Raw genomic sequence first — 12,370 nt, 5'->3', positions numbered from 1 at the left:
AATAGGCATTATAGAACATTGCTTTGTTTGATGACGTATGCTTGGGGGTTTGGATCTAGTGTGACACCAATCAATGAACGGCTCCTTTAAAGGGGCTGCTTGGAACATCCTCACATCGTTTCTTCGAAAGCATCCCAAGGCCTTTGCAATCACATCTTTCTCCGCCATCTGCCCGTCCATCCCCTAATGTTCTCCTCTCTCAAACATTACCAGCTGCATGCTGCCAAATTACTACGGATCTGCGGCTTCATTTCCCAGGGCATTACAGCCCCATCTTTGCCATGTAAACGTTACTAACCAAGATAACAAAAATGGAAAGAAATCCAAAGGTCACCGCAGAGAATGCTAATTTTTGGTGGTCAAACATGCGTATATTATTAAAACGGTTCATAGTTTATCATTGAAATGAGCTATTCCAATTATGCCCGCCTTGGGCCTGCGCTAGGATTATAATTGAGTTTCATACATTTCAAAATGAATCCACAGGGAAAGCGCACGGTAATACAAATCCGAAAATGTACTTTAAATTACCCACAATTACAGGCAGTGCTCTGTATACTTTACTCTATAATGAAATACCATTGGAGCTCTTTCTTCTGATTTTAACACATTTTTACAAGAGAGCTACAGCACATAATGTGCTCTTTTCTGGATCGCTGGGTGATTTATTAACAGTCCACGCTGTACAGAAACCTTTTAGATGCATGCCAGCACCACATAAACCAGCTGAGCGCAGCAGAGTCTGAGCACTGGTCCTGGCCTGTGGATAATCCCTGCATCCACACATGTACCACTCTAACAAGCACAACCTTCACCCTCCATCGGAACCCACTAAACACATTTGTCCTTCTCACATAGGTAAATTTATGTTTGTAGATTTAGTCTCATGTAAATTTACTCATTAGGAGTATCTTACTACTTTTCACTATTGTTAGAAATTGGATTTCTGGTTGGCTAGGGCATGTGCCCAAACCAGGCAGAAACTGCCACTCTAGTCAGGGCAAGAGAGTTACAAGCTCAAGATAACCCCTGCTCACCCCCTTGGTAGCTTGGCAGAGCAGTCGGCTTATGTCAGAGGCAATGTGTAAAACATTTGCGCAACACACACACACAGCAGCGGCACCCTAGGCACACCACAAAAGAAACTCCACACGAGCTTATGTAAAAATAGTCTTGTTATTATGCATAAAACACATTAGAACGTAATCACATATATATACTGTGCCACCTGGCACTTAATATGACTTTACAGGGATTATATACAATACAGGGCCAATCGAGCCACTGTCATAAACATCAGAACTCACAATTAGTCAAGACACCCAGTAACGACTGGCAATAGTGCACTTAGCATAAACACATCATGCATTAGCATCAGCAACAGTGCACCAATGTACCCACTTTCAAAGGGCACACATTTGGCAATAACTCAGTACAGTATGGCATAAACACCAACAGCAGTGCACGTAACAAACCTTATTAGTGTGCACATATTGTAATCACATCAGGTTCATAACTGCAGTAGCCATGATTTCCCTCGAAGGCATATCACGTAAAACATAATCAGCAGTAGTGCACTTAAAAACACCTATCACAGTGTACACCTCATAAACACATCCTGCTTCTGGTGGCGAGCCTCACTCCGGGCTTCCACCACGGGTGGTTTATGCCCCCCCCACTGATGTCAGCATTGCCTGGGAGACAATGAGGAACTCTTGGCCTGGATCCCTATTTGCTGGTGCGCCGGAATGCAGCCCGGGGCCATGTAGCAGAGCCACGGCTGCCGATAACTACTCCAGCAAGGTGTGGTAGCGTGGGAAGGGGAGAGCAGGGCTTCGCCTACAGCTCCCCTCCCTCTTCGGGCTGTCACCTCGAGCAGCTTCCCACACGCTGCACAGCGTCGATGGAGTAAGCATTTCTGTCCGCTACGCGGACAGAGTGAGACCCCTCCCTCGGGATCAGACCACTGGGCTCAAACCGCTCTCCACATTTGGGAGAGGAAGAAGGCAAGTGGCACAGTGTTTTCCACACGTCTAGGAGGGAGTAGGGCCATACGAACACTCCTCCTCTTGGGGAAGTGAAAATGCCCAAGGTACAATAAAAAGTGGAGTGCTCTCTGTCTCCCACGGCGAGACACAGCCAGGGGCAAACAGCGCCCCTCTCACTAGACTGGCGAAGGGCAGGGCTGGGCCCAGGCAGGCCAGCTCACAGGGCCCTCCAGCAGAGGGGAAGTCCTTCTTGGCAATTCCTCCTGGCACCCAGCAGTCCTTCAGCAAGCACAAGTTCAGTTCCAAAAAGTTCCACAAACATAGGGGCACAGCCCCAATATTTATATTCCATAAGGTCTTTGTTCTGCCCTGGCACAGGGCACTGGACCCAGTCCAAACCAGTTCTGGGGGGCACTTAACCAGTGCACAACAGTCCCCATTGTTAGAGTAGGCTCCTGCCCCAGACACATCACAGGGGGGCGGAGCCAGCATTGTGGAAGGCAGGTACAGTCCTATTCAGGATCAGGTGCTACTCCTCCCACGACTCCAAATGCAGATCAGCCTATTCAGCCAAGCGCTTATTTACCCAGCCCCTCTCATCCAGAGTCAGATACACAATACACAACGGGCAGGCACCAAGACACATAGCACACAGAAATGCCCACTTCTAAAAGTGGCATTTCTAAAAAGTGAAAATAAATCTGTGAACACCATTACACAGCATTTATTACCACTATTCCAAGCATGCCAAACTTGATCACTCTACTCCTCTCATGTTAGGAATTACCACGGAAACACATATCAGGGAATCTCCAATGCATTCCTATGAGAGGGTAGCCTCACAGTAGTGAGAAACCAAATAGGCTGTTTATCACTACCACGACATGCCACACAGTTAAGGCACACGTTCTATCGTTTACCTACAGCACACCCTGCCCATTGGGCTAGCCAGAGCCTACCTTAGAGCCTACCTTAGGGGTGACTGATATGATGTGAAAGGAGAGTAACAGACATGGCACCCACCTTATGTGCCATGTCACAGCGGCAGTAAACTGCGCGTGCAGGCCCTGCAATGGCAGAGGTCTGAGACAGGTTTTAAAGGCTACTTTCGTGGATGGCGCAAGCAGCGCTGCAAGCCCACCAGTAGCATTTAGTTTACTGGCCCGGGTATGTGAGATACCACTTTACAAGGGACTGATAGGTAAATTAAATACGCTAAACAGGTTAGACCAATCTTACCACGTTTACCATAGAGAGCACATGCACTACAACACTGAACAGCAGTGATAAAGTGCACAGAGTCCTAAAACCACCAACACCAGGTCAGAAAAAATACCAGGAGGAAGGGAAAATGTTCTGCGATGACTCTGCAAAAAGGACCAAATCCAACAACTATTTACTGTCTACTTTTTTCTATTCACCATTTCCAAATGTAAAATTACTCCTAGGTGTAATAATTTCATAGCTCCACCCACTGAGTTGAGGGGTGGCGTCTGTGTAAACACAATTTACAACTACACATCTATTTTTATGTTCTGCACACTTGGAGAAGACCTCCATAACAAAGGTGGAAATTCTCTCAACCAGATCAGAGGTCTATGCAAATGGGGCGGGGACCCCCACATGCGTAATAATAGAATTACATACACCGGGGCCATAATATGGTAAAGGTGCACATTTCCTGTTTGAGCCATGGCACTCCTTGAAAGAGGTATGCAAACAGGGACAGTGTGCCCCAAATGTGCTGATTGCGCTGCCCTCAGGAAAGCAGCACTCATGCAGCTCTGGTGAAGTACGGAGCTGCTGCTTCAAACCTGCTCCGTGTTTCACAGTGTAATGGCACCCGCCTGTGCTTTTGAGAGGGGTTAGAAATCCACTTGCAGGTGGTTGCAGTGAGTGACTACATTCACCTGCAAGGGATGTTTGGGGTGCTCCATGGGACCCCCTTTCAACCCTTAAGAGGGCTGTCCTCAGGGGGTGCACTGAGTGTGCGCCACTTTTTTGTGGCACACTTTTAGTGCACCTCCTGACAGCTTCTATGCCTCTGCAACCATCCCCATAATTCAGCATGGGCACAGAGGGAAAGTGATTCCTTCACTTGCTTGCAAATGAGGGAAGGCCCTCTTGAGGTAGTGCTGGAGCTACATATGTACCAGCAATATCAATATTACAGAAGGGCCTGCACTTGCATCTGCAGCCCCTTCTGTAATATCAAACTGCCTCGGGGGCGCACACAGTAGGTGCATATGTCCGTTGCTCCCCTGGAGCACTCTCTGTAATAAAGTCCCTGACCTTAATCACACACACCTGCCCCACATTCCCTTAAACAACATAAATATTACCCACACAATAAGCTCTTAATATTTCATTCATGCCTTCCAGCTCCTGAAGCCACTACATTCTTCTGCAGTAATGCACACCACTATTGTGGAGGGGAAAAGAGAGCGCTTTTGGTTAGATTTTTGGTAAAACACTAGAAAAAACTTTTTCAAGTAGATTGATTATTTTGGCTGAAGCAGGAGTTACAGCAAGTGTAGTAGAGCAAAACCAAAGGCAGCTCTCTCAATAACACCCAACTGCACACACACGCATACTTGGTTTGTTAAACCCCAACACTCCCGTCAATCCCATCGATGAGGACTTGTGATACAAAGTCTGGCGTCGAGGATGCATCACGCAGTTGTGATCGATGCATCAGTATGGAGGAGCTCCGAAGCTGTGATGCGGAGTCCAGCATAATCATCAAGGCTGCCATCAATGAAAGACGCAAGGCCCCGCACCGGGGATGTGTTGTGCAGCAGCAGTTCCAATGAGGCAATGGCCTGTGATGCGATGTTGGTTTTTGCGAAGGATCTGATCCACTCAGCAGTGGCGATGCACCTGTTGTGCTTGGGGTTCCACTGCACAGCAGAGCAGATGGATAATTTTCAGTGGTTCCATAGAGGCTGGCAAACACCTTATGTGGAGCTCACCTGGTTTGTCCGCAAGGACAAGATGGATAAACACATGCTGGGTCCCAACTTCCCGCACCCACAAATACAGACCAACACCGTCAAAGCCAAAGAGGTGAAAGTAGGGAAGAGGGGAAACAAAACAAGGAAAGGGAAAAGGAGTAGAACATGATGGTACATCTGGCACGATGTTCTTATGGTTTTGCTTGCATATACTTACTGATGGGTGAAAATGACATGTGATAAGTAATGTCCATGCATACAAGGATAGTAATATTAATAAGGACGTAATTTATATTTAGGAGGGATATACCTGATGGACATCCCTCTTCCGATTCAACTGAAGATATGGACGTGTAGGAAATAAAGTTACTACACATTAACATTAGGACTGCAGAATCAGACATTCAATCATGACAAGAGTAAACAGTACTAACCTTAACAAAGACCACCATAAGGATCCACAAGACACAACAATTAAATCTATCCTGAACTACTAGGAAAAAACAGAAAACTTATTTTCCTACCCAGGATAAAAAGATTACAAAAATGCTACACAAAAAAGGTTCTGGGTCAGGCTAGGATAGGCTATCCTTAGGATTTGCAAATATATAACTGATTACCACTCTCTTATTCAACAGCATAAGAGAAGATGCGGAAGAAAATCAAGGAAGAAGCTCAAACTCCACACTGCGTGAAATGTAGAGAATCAGATAAGTAACATCACATAAACCTCAGTTTTTTAATCCTATCGTAAAACTGGAGGCTAGGATTCTTTAAATAAAACTCTTTCTGTCTCATCCATGTGGGAATAGGCGAAACTGTGCAATGAGAGCGCTGGCCTGGAGAGGCTGAAGGAGAAAGAAGCAGCTGGCGAGGGAACACCAACACAGCTGCTGCCTCGGAAGAAGAGCTGCGACCCAGAAGGGAAAGACTCAATTAGCCGCAGCGATAACACGTCGGAGACATCTCTGCGACCCAAAGTGTTACTGGAGAGAACTGCAGGTAAGTGCAGGGAAAACAGGAATGCTGGGAAGGCTCTGGGGGAATCCGTGACGGAACACGTAGTTACCCCAACGTTTTGTCTGGTGCTATGCTGGTTTTTGACTAGTCTGACTGGTGTCATGCTAATCGGTACCCCAGACTATCTGTTTTCTCCCTAAATTGTTGTGTTAGTTCCTAGTTACAATCCCAGTTTGGATACTGGGGTACCCTTATCAGACCCTATTATATGGTACTAAGGTACCCTGGGCATAGATACCACAGAGGGCTCCCATGGGCTGAAGCATGCATAATGCCACCAATAGGAAACCATGCAAAAGTGAACTACAGGCGTGCCATTGCAGCCTGTGTAGGTTGGTTCTTGCAGCACTTACTAAAGATATAGGTTTCCTATATCTAAGTGTTACTGCACTTAAAATCTAAAATTCACCCCTATAGCAGGCTTTTGCAATCCTCAAGGCAGGCTGCTTGGTTCTAAGTGAGAGAGTGACCCTGCATGAGCAGGGCACCCCTGCAGCCTATGGAGTCCATTCTCCCAGGTTGTCAGTGAAGCAGCCATGTACTATATAGAGGGACACCGCGTAATTACACGATGACCATCTCGAAAATGGCTGCAATGAATCCTATCATGTTTGGTATCAAATATGTTGGGAATCATAACCCCACACCATAAACAATGTGAGAGGTATGATTTCAAGTACTGGAAGAGCCCTCCGTTTGGCTCTCAGTGTTCCTGGTGCCAACTTCTAGAGCCGGTTGCTGCCAACCAGAGACACATTTCTGTCCTCCTGGTGCTAAGCCAAGCCTGAGCAGAGGAATGTGGAACAATAGGCATCCTGTCACAGGGAGGTGTTACCACCTCCCAAACAGGATTTAATGTATTGGCACAGGGTGGGTGTGCTTGCCAGCACCAGAAGGTCTGCATGAGAGGCACACTTAGTGTCCCCATGCATAGTCCAGTTCAAACCAGTTCTGGGAGCCGTTGGCTCCTGCTCTCGTGTGAAACTGGACAAATGACATGGGAGTAACCTCCCCCCTGTCCAGACCCTCCCCTGGGAGGGTCCCCTGAATCTTCACAACTCTTTCCCTAGGGTACTTAACGGCTTACCTGGGTGTAGGTCCCTAGATTTATCGTGGGATAAGATTCAGATCAGACACCACTTCTACTTCTAACGTCTGGGCACCCTGGACTTCGCTGGTCTTCGTTTGGGCCTGACTTCGTCTCCCTTCCAGTCTGCTGCATCATCTGTGCCTGTGCATCATACAGGAACCTTCCAAGGCCTGGAAGCATCAAAGACTCCTGAAGGAATCTCCCTTGGAGTGAAGGAGTAACTTCCCTAAATTCGCAAGCACCCCAAATAAGTTGACTGGACTGCTGATCTTGAGCTCCTCCGGACTCAAAGGCTCTGCAACACAGGTGTTGGTTTTCCATAGCTCCCAAGACCTGCCCTCTCATTAAGTTTGAGGCCGGTATCCCTCGTGGGGAGTTGCAATAACGGAACCCCTGTGCACCGCATCCAACTTGCAGTTGCAAAGGCTTGTTGACTTCCTTTCAAGAAGATCTTTGGGCTCCCAGTAGGCCCTACTTCGAGCATCTGCAGTGACCAGAATCTTCAGCCACACCTCAAAGTGTGCATCGTGGCCTGCATCTTTTGGTGAGCTGCTTGAGGTCCTCTCAAGACCTCAGTGGTTCCGGCCTGTGGGTCCACTTGAGGGTCACACTTGTTTCTATTGGGCTCCCCTGATTGCTCGGGGCCAGCCCTGATTTCCCTGCTGTTGGTGAGTCCCCTGGACCTTGCTGGTTCCAATGTTGCTCCTTCTTTGATTCCTGCATTGGTTGCATTTGCCAAGGCTTGTTGCTGCTCCCACTGGACACCGACCCCTCAGCACCTGAGATCCTTCATGGGACAGCTTGTGCATGGCTCCTGGTCTTTCTCAGCATCACCTGGTCATCACAGCTGCAGAGTCAAGGTCCTCGTCATCCATCCTGCAACACCCGACATCGGAGGGCATTCGTCTTCCAGGTCTTCTGGTCACTCCTGACTGACATATGACTCTGTCCCCTCTGCTTGCAGGTACCTCTCATCAAGAACCCATCCTCGGATTCCACCAGACACTTCTTCCTTCTTTCACAGCAGCACTTTCCTGAAATCTTCCATTGGGTTTGACACCCGTTTCCGACCCCACTTCACATGCAAGCAGCCAGCTTTCCTGGTGTAGGTAATGTGGGTACTATCCAAGGGTGGGGTGGATCTCCAAACTTCTGTCTTCCACGGGGTTTCTTCAGGGTCCACTGGGAAGTGTCTTTATCTTTACAAATTCAACCGCGACTTGCACATAGAGTTGTACGGAGCACGCAGTCGTGTTTCTACCCTGCACACGCTCTCTGTGGGGTCCCTATCTACTCACCGTGGGGTCCCAGCACTTCTACATCCTCTCAATCCTGTCTTGATCCGAGTCGTGGTTCTTATACCACTTTCTTAGTATATGGTTTGGTCCCTCCCTGGGGTCCACTGTGTATTTCTTGCTAATTACTGTGTTTCTTTGCTAAAGTATTGTGTGCATTGTGTTTATCTCCATGTTGGAGGAATTAGTATGTACTAGAGAGTATTATATAATAAATACATATTTTTATAAATACTTGGTGTGGTTCTTTTCACTTAATCTGTACTATAAGATTACATTCTGGTAAAACAAGCTGCTTTATACTCCTTCTGGACTATTCCTGGAGCCTGCTCTCCGCAGCTACCACTTAGAGAGCTTTCTAAGCTTGTCTAAGACCTCTTAAATCACCATAAGGGTTGTTTGGACTGGTGCAAGGTGCCCACTTACATTAGTGGACATCATATACCAGGCCAGCTTCTCACATCCAGGCACACCTAAACCTCCCTATTGTGTGTGACTGCCTAGGTAGAATACACAAAGCCGAACTGCCAGCTACACCCAGTCATGTGACCCAGAGACAGGCTGCATGTACTAAATGACCTTTCACAGAATAATCACATGATGTTAGCCAACAACCATCACCATCCCCACAACTGCATGTTCACTTAAACTGGGTTCTCGGTAGAACAGCACTGTCCACACATGCAACCTAAACACTACTTCAGTCCCACACACCTACCTGGAGGGGGCTTTCAGCACATCTAACCACCACTTTATTCCCAACTACCAACCTGGAGTGAAGTCAAAGCACATCTAACCACCACTTTAGTCCCACACACCTACCTGGAATGGGCTCACAGCACATCAAACCACCACTTTCGTCCCACCTGCCAACCTGGAGTGGGCTCACAGCACATCTAACCACTTATTTACACACACCTACCTGGAGTGAGCTCACAGCACATCTAGCCACCACTTTACACACACACCTACCTAGAGTGGGTTCATGGCACATCTAGCCACCACTTTAGTTCCACACACCTACCTGGAGTGGGCTCACAGCACATCAAACCACCACTTTCGTCCCACCTGCCAACCTGGAGTGGGCTCACAGCACATCTAACCACTTATTTACACACACCTACCTGGAGTGAGCTCACAGCACATCTAGCCACCACCTTACCCACACACCTACCTAGAGTGGGTTCACGGCACATCTAGCCACCACTTTAGTTCCATACACCTACCTGGAGTGGGCTCACAGCACATCTAACCACCATTTTAGTTCCACACACCTACCTGGAGTGGGCTCACAACACATCTAGCCACGACTTTAGCCATGCACACCTACTTGGAGTGGGCTCACAGCACATCTAGCCACCACTTTCTTTTGTTCCACACATCTACCTGGAGTGGGCTCACAGCACATCTGACCACCTTTTTAAATCTATCTACAGGCCTGGAGTGGGCTCACAGCACATCTAACCACCACTTAGTCCCACACACCTATCTGGAGTGGACTCGCAGCGCACATCTAGCCATCACACACAGTCTTGCTTACCAGGATGGAGAGGGACAACTTATGGTTCATTTTTATTTATTTATTTATAACGTTTTATATAGCGCGAACTAGACCCAATGAGGGTATCAGAGTGCTTTACAACTGTTACAACAAAAAGAGAAGTGAGAACTAGGAACATATTTATGAACAGCTAACATGAGAATGTAAATGTTGACAGTAAACGTTGTAGGTCTGGAGGAATTCAGGAGTGCTTTAGTCATTCTTCCTGCGCCTTCATTCATCACAGATCCTGGTAGTTGAGTTGTGTATAGATGGTACCCAGCTCGCTCTAGAACTGAGATCAGTGGAGATTTTGTTTATTAGAAGTAGTTTAACTTCTTTTTTGAAGGAGGAGATTGAAGGGTTCATTCTGATTGCCGGGGGCAGGGCGTTCCCGATCCTATGTGCTAGGCTGAGAGGGTGCGCTTATAGGTTTTATTTTTCCGAAATGTATGCGGTTTCATTAGAATGGTATTGGTGCTTCTTGAAGTTCTGCTACCTCCTGATAATTCCACTTTTAAGGCTAGATACTTTGGTGTGTTGAAGTGCAGGGCTTTGTGTGGCAGGCATTTTTTTTTGTGATCTTGTCTCATAAGGGAGCCAGTACAGTGCCTTTAGATCAGGGGTAATGTGGTTGTTCTTTTTGGAGCCGGTGATAAGTCTTGCGTTGAGTGAGGCTCTTAGTGGAACAAGGCTTGATCTCAGCAAACCACAAAGGGTTGTATTCCCATAGTCTATTCTGGGTAACACCAGAGCTTGTACAGGTGTTTTTAGGTCATCGTCGTCAAGGGTTTTCGTTTTCTAAGAATGTTCATATGTAAGTTTGCCCCTCTGGTGGCACTGCTGATGTGTTCCTACATGGTGAGATTCTTGTTGAGTGTTATTCCCAGTGATCCTGTGGAATCTATGATGTGTGGGGTGCAGTTGAAGGCTGTTGAAGTGTTTCACCCAGTTTTCTATGTCGCTGTGTCTATGTGGTGGGGAAGTTAAGAGAAAGTCGGTTTTAAGCGCCTTGAGTTTGAGGTGTTTTTTTTGTCAGCCAGTTGTGGGTTTTTTGCAGAGATGTGTTGAGTAGACGGATATCATTCGGGGATGATATTTTTAGGTATAGTTGGGTATCATCCTCATACATGTGGTAATGAACATTGGAGAGTTTCAGAATTTCGGTTAAGGGTTCCGTGAATAGTTTGAAGAGGGTAGTGATGAGGAAGAACCTTGAGGGACTCCCAGGGTGACCGGCATGGTCATGGACAGTGATTGGTTAATCTTGATTCTTTGAGTTTGGTTGTCTAGGTAAGAGGCAAACCACTTAAGGACAGCCTCTGATAAGCCCATTCAAGTAAGTCCAAGACACTGTTATGTTTGACTGTATCTAGGGACGTCGAGGATCTCTAGGCCCGTTCTGCTAGTCTTAGGTTGCGTTTTTGATCGTTTAGGCTTCCATTGCAACATGGTTTGAAGTCTTTTGGGGACAGCCTTTTCAGTTGATTGGGCGCAACAGTGTCAAGGATGCTAGTCATCAAGTTGTTATAGTGGATTGTGAGGTCGTGGACATCTGTCATGTCCTCCGGTGGCGGTAGTAAAATATTGCTGAGGGATGTCAAGTTGTTATGTTAATGTCACAAGTGTTGCTGTTCCATTGTTTGGGTTTCTTAAGTTGGAGTTTATGTGTCTTCGTTGGTTTGGTGATAAGGAAAGAGATGCAGTGGTGGTCTGTACAGTCATATGGGACAATCGATTCAAGTATGATGGAGTTTGACCTAGCAATGACAATATCCAGTGTTGAGCCCAAGATGTGTGTTGGGCTATAGCAGAATTGGACAAGTTTGAGGTCAGCTAGGAAGGTTTTACGCTATTAACTGTGGGGTTGTTATGGTTGTTCCAATGAAGGTTGAAGTTACCAAGGAAGATTTAGGGGCAGTGTTGCCCCATATTGGAGGAAATGATTTCCAGGATTTGTTCGATGAATGTGAGATTGGTGCCTGGCGGGGTAAATCAAGTGTAATTTACATAGGGGACTGTTGTTACTATCAATGCCTATGCATAGGTATAGGCACGTGGTAAGGTCGATGGTTTGTGCCTGATCACAGTAAGGTTAATGCGGTGTATGCAGGCTATGCCACCCCCAGATCTTTTTGGTCTGTCTGCTCTTATAATGTCATAGCCTGGTGGGATTAAGATGAGAAGGATTGGTGCAGAGTCATACTTTAGCCATGTTTCAGTTAAGCCACCACCTACCGTGCTGCTGATACACTTGCTTCAGCATGCAAGAGATCCGAGCACTACTGCTACAGGGGGGGCTGGATTACTACACTTGTCTAAAAGAAAGGGGCAGATGTACCCCCCTCATTTAGTGCCCCGAAGGCACTTTCACTCTACACCAGGGGCACATGTTCTTCTGCACTGTGGGGTACGCATGCACACCTTTCATCCACGCATGTCATGTGACGTTGGCTCTGGCAGCAGCACCATGTGAAAACTGC

The sequence above is a fragment of the Triturus cristatus genome, chromosome 11 (genome assembly GCF_964204655.1).
Source record: "Triturus cristatus chromosome 11, aTriCri1.1, whole genome shotgun sequence".
NCBI classification, from domain to species: Eukaryota; Metazoa; Chordata; class Amphibia; order Caudata; family Salamandridae; genus Triturus; species Triturus cristatus.
This window is presented reverse-complemented; position numbering follows the sequence as displayed.